Source organism: Peromyscus maniculatus, chromosome 2 (genome assembly GCF_049852395.1).
Source record: "Peromyscus maniculatus bairdii isolate BWxNUB_F1_BW_parent chromosome 2, HU_Pman_BW_mat_3.1, whole genome shotgun sequence".
Classification (NCBI taxonomy): domain Eukaryota; kingdom Metazoa; phylum Chordata; class Mammalia; order Rodentia; family Cricetidae; genus Peromyscus; species Peromyscus maniculatus.
The window spans coordinates 12162261-12169380 of record NC_134853.1 but is presented as its reverse complement, the minus strand read 5'-3'; the positions used below and the strand labels follow the sequence as shown (position 1 = coordinate 12169380).

At 40.1% G+C, this 7120-nt stretch overlaps 1 non-coding gene across 1 annotated transcript; it reads left to right on the top strand.

The window, feature by feature from the left end:
• The first annotated feature begins 828 nt into the window (after positions 1 to 828).
• Positions 829 to 901, top strand: Trnak-cuu (transfer RNA lysine (anticodon CUU)). The gene has a single exon. It is a non-coding gene; the product is annotated as a tRNA-Lys (tRNA).
• Positions 902 to 7120: the final 6219 nt, after the last annotated feature.

Genomic DNA, 7120 nt, shown 5'->3' with positions numbered 1-7120 from the left:
AACTAGTTCAATATGATGTGAACTTTCAATACAATGTCCATGTACAGAAAAACATCAGTTAACTGGAAATGGCTGGATCAAACCTGAGAAAGTATTACAAGAAATTATAGGCTAAGTTATTGTAATCTGAAGATGTGAACAAAAAGAAAAAGGATAGTTACATAAACATATACAATGAGGACAGAGAATACTGTGACAGGGTCCATTTTTGTGTGCTTTCAAAGGCAATGAATGAATAATTCCCTTTGTTGAGTACACTTTCTTTAAACAAAATTATAATCAAGCCAGCAGCTTTCCTGAGAGTTCAAACATACAGGCCTGGGGAGATAGCTCAAGATTTAAGAGTGCTTGCTGCCCAAACCTAAAGATATGGGTTCAAATACCCATATAAAAAGCCAAGCATACTCAGTGCGCACTTGTAGCTGTGGCACTGTGGTGAGCTTGTTGATTGCCCGTGTAGCTGCAGATTCAGCAAGAGGCTCTGTCTTGAGGAAATAAACTGAACAGCAACAGAGCTAGGCACCTTGCATCATCCACTGTCTTCCAAAAGTTCACCAGTGGGAAAACATGAGTACAAACACATGCACTTATACTGTGCTCATGCACACCTGTACACACACACACACACACACACACACACACACACACACACACACACATCTTGAAAAATATACAGAAAGATTCCACAGTAAATTATAATTTTCACTGTCCTAATGGTTCTAAATAGGCACATTATTTCAAAATACTTTGTCCATTAGGTTCTGCTGTGGATATTGCTCTATATATAAATAAAACACTGATGGCCAGTGACCAGGCAGGAAGTAGGTGGCCCGGCTAGCTCAGTCGGTAGAGCATGAGACTCTTAATCTCAGGGTCGTGGGTTCGTGCCCCACGTTGGGCGCCATTTGTTGCTGGAGGGCTTTTCTCCAGGTTCCCCAAGCCCCGCAGTTCCACAATCCACTTATAAAATAATCACTCAGATGCTTATATCACTTATAAACTGTATGGCCGTGGCAGGCTTCTTGTTAACTGTTCTTTTATTTTAAATTAACCCATTTTTATAAATCTATACCTTGCCACGTGGCTGGTGGCTTCCCAGCGTCTTCACATGCTGCTTATCCTGGCAGTGGCTGCAGTGTCTCTCCCCTCAGCCTTCTGCTTCCCAGAATTCTCCTCTCTCCTTGTCCCACCTACTTCCTGCCTGGCCACCTACTTCCTGCCTGGTCACTGGCCATCAGTGTTTTATTTATATATAGAGCAATATCCACAGCATTAACCAATTCTAAACAGAGCCAAAACCAGGTTCCTGCTTCTTGTCTCATACGAGCAGCTAGACGCCGCAAAATGCGGGTTTGAACACTGGCGGGTTCCTGGCGTGTGCGTTTGACCGGCAGTATGGCAGAAATGAGGCGTCTGCCAGCGGCACATTACGCTGTGTGGTAGATTTAGTCTTTACCAGTATTTTTTTTTAAAAAAAAAAAAAAAAAAAAAAAAGGTTTCTGGGCTACACGCTGCTTTGATAAAAAGCTTAGACCCACTATTTCTGAGACTTGATGACTCCCAGAGCTGGCGGAAAACGTACCACTGCCATGTTGGTAAGCTGAAGTGGGCGGAGCCAGCTGCCACAGCGCGGTTTCAGCCTTAGAATGGTGCAGTTTAAAGCAATAGGCTCAAGGTAATATAAAAAATAAGCCACGTAAAGATGGCTACCACACAGAGAATCTGGATTATGTTGTCTTTGATATTCGTAACTGAAGAAAAACATTTGATTGCAAAAGCTGTTCAGTTATGCCAAAATGTATATTTTAAAGGTACCTTGACTTCAAAATTTGGATATAAGGATATGTTACTTTGGAAAAGAGGTTTTGCTTTTGTTTCCACAGAAAGCCAGAGACTGTGGATTTGTTCCAGATTAAGATACATCAGGTTTCACCAGCCAAGACCCCCTGAAAGGTCTCTGATGACACCATGGCCCAGATGATCCAACATCCAGAGCGGTTTCAAGGCAACTGGTTCACACAATACAGCCTCACGGACTACCCCATAGGCTTAAAATTTTCTTTGCTTCCCCATAAGATACAGCGCCCCCCTCCAGCATGAAGTAGTAAGAGATGCTACGCCCAAATTCCCAAATATACCAAGCTGGCTTTAGAGGTGGAATTGGCTCACTCCCCCTCTAAACCCAGACATATTGCTTTAAAAAAAAAATGGTTAAGAGATTCTTGTGTCCCAAATCAGAAGAGCCCTCTGGTGTGGGACAGAGAAAAACCAATATTTTTATTTAAAACAGGTTGATTATAAATGTGATCTCTTTCAAAAAAAGTAAAAGGGGATATGATTAGATATATAGGAGGATGTGGAGATGATAAGATAAAAGGGTAGATTAATGAACCTACTTTTAAAGAACAACTTGTTTAAAATGTTTTACATTGGTATAGATTTTAGTTTATGTTTAAAATGTTTTACATTGGTATAAATTTTAGTTAATTGATACAAACTTGAAGTTAATTTTGTTATACTGTATATATATATTTCTATTCTTGTTTGAGGTATTATGTTTAACTCATTTAAAATTGTAATGGATAATTAAAAATAGATTAATAATCAGTCATCTATGATAATCATATTTGTAGCCATGTTAGTTAAGTCTTCTAGGTATACATAGATATATTTCAGATAGATAATCTTCAAACACTTCATAGACCTAGAGAATATGGCATTTAAATAACTTAGAATTCTGTTGACATGAGACACAATTGCTCCTGGCTGCACCAATTTGATCCCGAGAGAATGTTGGGCTTCTAAGACATTTCCATTGGGAAGTTTGTCTTCTTGGCACAAAATGGCCTACTGGGCAAAGAACTGCCCTTGCCTTGATGGCTGACAGTACAAATGCAATGCTCTCCTTTCTGGACAAGCGGGACACAAGGAAAGCGACCACTGTACTCTGCCAAGACAGGGTAAGATGGTCTTTCAGAAATCCTGCTTCTGAAAATGGTCTGTCAGATACTCTAGGCCTGTAGCCAATTTGAATGCACCAACAATGCTGAGAAACATTAGGTGACTGTCCAGGCTGCCAGCTGTCTTGGTCTACTCTTGCAAGATTCCCGAAAGTTGCTTGCATCCATCTACCATTTCTCAGGTACCATTATGTTCCTTCTCAGGTCTTTGATGTGGTTGAAAACTAGATAGTTGTAATTTCCTCAGTTATGATAAAAGATAATTTAGCTATAAAACCTTAAACTCATAAATATAAGATAGATAGGACATCTTTAGTATTGTAACTAATTCTTGCTCGATAATTGTTTTGTTATATGTAATTTTACCATTTTAAAGTTAAAACCTTCCTTTTTAAAAAAAGAAGAAAAGGGAAGTGCTGTGGATATTGCTCTATATATAAATAAAACACTGATGGCCAGTGACCAGGCAGGAAGTAGGTGGCCAGGCAGGAAGTAGGTGGGACAAGGAGAGAGGAGAATTCTGGGAAGCAGAAGGCTGAGGGGAGAGACACTGCAGCCACCGCCAGGACAAGCAGCATGTGAAGACGCTGGGAAGCCACCAGCCACGTGGCAAGGTATAGATTTATAAAAATGGGTTAATTTAAAATAAAAGAACAGTTAACAAGAAGCCTGCCACGGCCATACAGTTTATAAGTGATATAAGCATCTGAGTGATTATTTTATAAGTGGATTGTGGAACTGCGGGGCTTGGGGAACCTGGAGAAAAGCCCTCCAGCAACAAGGTTCCTCTATTCAAAATCAAATTTGCACTCAATTCTGTAAACAATTTCAATGGGATAGTAGGGATGGGAACAGGAGGGATCAGGTAGGGCACATTGAGGAATGGAGGGAAAGAGTATGGGGTGAGACTGGAATTTGGGGTCATTTGGGAGGTGGTGTGGAAAGCTAGTGCAATGGAATCTATGAGGGTGACCTCAGCAAAGACTCCTAGTAATAGAAGATATAGAACCTGACCTAGACATCTTCTGTAACCATCCAAGATTTCCAGCATTGGGATTTGGACATCAACCCAACCACAAAACTGTAGACCTACAATTTGCCCTGCCTACAAGATGTGCTGGGGTAATGAAATGATTCCTAATGACATTTTGCTATACTTATAGATCAGATCCTAGCCTAACCTTCATTAGAGAGGCTTCATCCAGCAACTGATGGGAACAGATGCAGAGACTCACAGTCAAACATGAGGTGGAGCTCAGGGAACCACCCAGAAGATGGGGAGGAAGGACTGTAGGAGCCAGAGGGGTTGAGGCCACCATGAGTTGATTCCCACAGAATCAACTAATCAGGGCTCATTGGGGCTCACAGAGACTGAAGCAACAATCACAGAGCCTGCATGGGTCAGCACTAGGTCTTCTGCATATATGTTATATTTGTGAAGCTTGGTGTTTTGGGGGGACTCCTAACAGTGGGAGTCAGAGTCTCTCTGACTCTTTGCCTGCTCTTATGATCATTTTCCTCTTCCTGGGTGGCTCTGTCCAGTATGGAGATGAGGGTTTGTGCTTAGTCTTATTGTAGCTTGTTATGCTGTGTTAGGTTGATATCCCTAGGAGGCCTGCTCTTTTTGGAAGGGAAATAGAAGAGCAGTGGATCTGGGGGAGAAGGGAGGTGGGAGTGGAGAGGAGTGGAGGCAGGGCAAACTGCAGCCAGGATGTAATATATGAGAGAAAGATAAAAATGTAAATAGATTGACATTTATTTATTTATTTATTTATTTATTTATTTATTTATTTATTTATTTATTTATTCTCTCTCTCTCTCTCTCTCTCTCTCTCTCTCTCTCTCTCTCTCTCTCTCTCTGTGTGTGTGTGTGTGTGACTGCCTACACAATTACCCACATACATCACCATGAATGCAGATGTCATAAGACAATGTTGTGGGGTTCATTCTTTCCTTTCATCATATCTGCCCTGGAGATTGTATTCAGGTCTTCAGGCTTGAAGGCAAATGCCTTTATTAACTGAGGCACCTCACTGATCCAACTTTGGTATTTTTACAGAAGAAAATAACTTGTTATTTTTGTGAACAGTTCACTTCTTACAAACTTATAGTTTGGGGGTGGAGAGATGCTTTAACTGCTAAGAGAATACAGTGATCTTGCAGAGGGTCAGAGTTCTGTTCACCAAAACATGTCAGACATCTAACAGCCATCTGCATCTCCAGCTCCAGGGACCTCAATATTCTATTCCAGTTCCTGCCTGCAATTGCACTCATGTGCACAAACCATACCCACCCACTCATACACAGATAATTTTAAAAGTCTTAAAGAAAACAAAACAATAACAACAAATCCATTACCATATGATATAGGTGGCCTTATTTTCTATAAGACATGGACTGAGCATGAGAAAGCTGGAAGGATTGTTGCTCAGTCCTAAGCAAGTGTAAGTAGTGTGAGAAATTATGGATGCTCACCTTTAACTTGAATACATTTTTTATCTTGAAAATTACATGTATAAGCAAATACTTGGTTTTAAATAAATTACAGTTATTTTTTTTCTCAAGTGAGATATGAAAGAGTAAATCAAGACAGCCAAGATGCTTTATGTTGTAGAAGCATTTAAGCTTAGCTTGATTGCTTGGTAAATTGTGAAGTTTGAGAGGTGAAGACAAAAGGCATTGATATTTGAAATAGTTTGAGGAACCAAATGTGATGGTAAATGTATATAATCTGTACCCTGGTGAGGCAGAGACAGGGTTGCTTTGTAGCTGAGGTAAGCTGCATAATGAATTCAAGTCCAGTCTGGGAAACAGTGAAACTCTGCACCATAACAAAATAAAACAAAACAAGAAGTTCCTGGTAGATGGATGGTGTCTTACCTACATTTTTATTGCTGTGATAAGACCCTATGACCAAAGCAATTTAAAAAAAGAAGCATTTACTTGGGGCTTGTATTTTTAGAGAGTTAGAGCCTGTGACCATTATGGCAGGAAGCATGGAAGCAGAAAGTCGACATGGCTTCAAAGTAGTACCTGAAAGCTTATGTCTTGATCCTCAAGCATGAGAAAGATGGTGAGACATGGAAAGTATGGGTGTTTGAAACTTCAGAGCCAGCCCTAGTGACATACCTCCTCCAACAAGGTCACATCTAGGTCTTACCAAACAGTTCTACCAACTGAGGACCAAGTATTTAAACATCTGAGCTATGGAGGCCATTCTCCTCAAAATCTTCACATGGTATGACAAGAGAGGAAGAATAAGGAAGACTGGGAGGAGGAGAAAGGAAGGAAGGAAGGAAGGAAGGAAGGAAGGAAGGAAGGAAGGAAGGAAGGAAGGAAGGAAGGAAGGAAGGAAGGAAAATATTTCCCCCAAAATAAATATCATAGTTTATAAAAAAAAACGATTTTTAAAATTTATGTCATGATCTGTGTAATTCATTCTCCCTCCAATATATTTGAGAACAAAATAACTGAATGACTGCTTCCAATTCATTGTTTGTGAATACTTATGCATTAATATAATCAAGGTATATATATATATATGTATGTATATATATACATATATATTATAGATCTCTAACTGGTTTTAAGTTCCAACCATATGTGGTTTATACTAATGCTCCTGTAATATTGCAAAAGCAGCAGTGATCAAAATATCTGACAATTTAGCCTTTAAAAACATCTCATTTAGATCCTCAACTTCGCAGAGTAACCTGCTATTGTTATCCAGTGTCTTAGGGGTTCTTATTGCTGTGAAGAGACACTATGACCACAGAAACTCTTACAAAATAAACATTTAATTGAGGTGGTAGCTTATAGTTTCAGAGGTTCAGTCCATTATCATCATGACAGGGAGCATGGCAGTGTGGAGGCAGATGTGGTGCTGGCTACATCTTGCAGGCAACAGGAAGTTGACTGACTGTCACTCTGAGAGAAGCGTGAGCAAAAGAGACCTTAAAGCCTACCCCCACAATTGCATACTTCTTCCTAATAGTGCCACTTCCAGGGCCATTTTCTTTCAAACCACCACATCATGTATGAACTAAATGACCTCTTTTTTTCAAAGACAGTTTTAAACCTTCATTTCTCCTCTCGGGGTTCTGCAAATAAGGTCCCATAGCTCCAAACACTGCAGGCTACTGCTATTGCTCATAGTTACC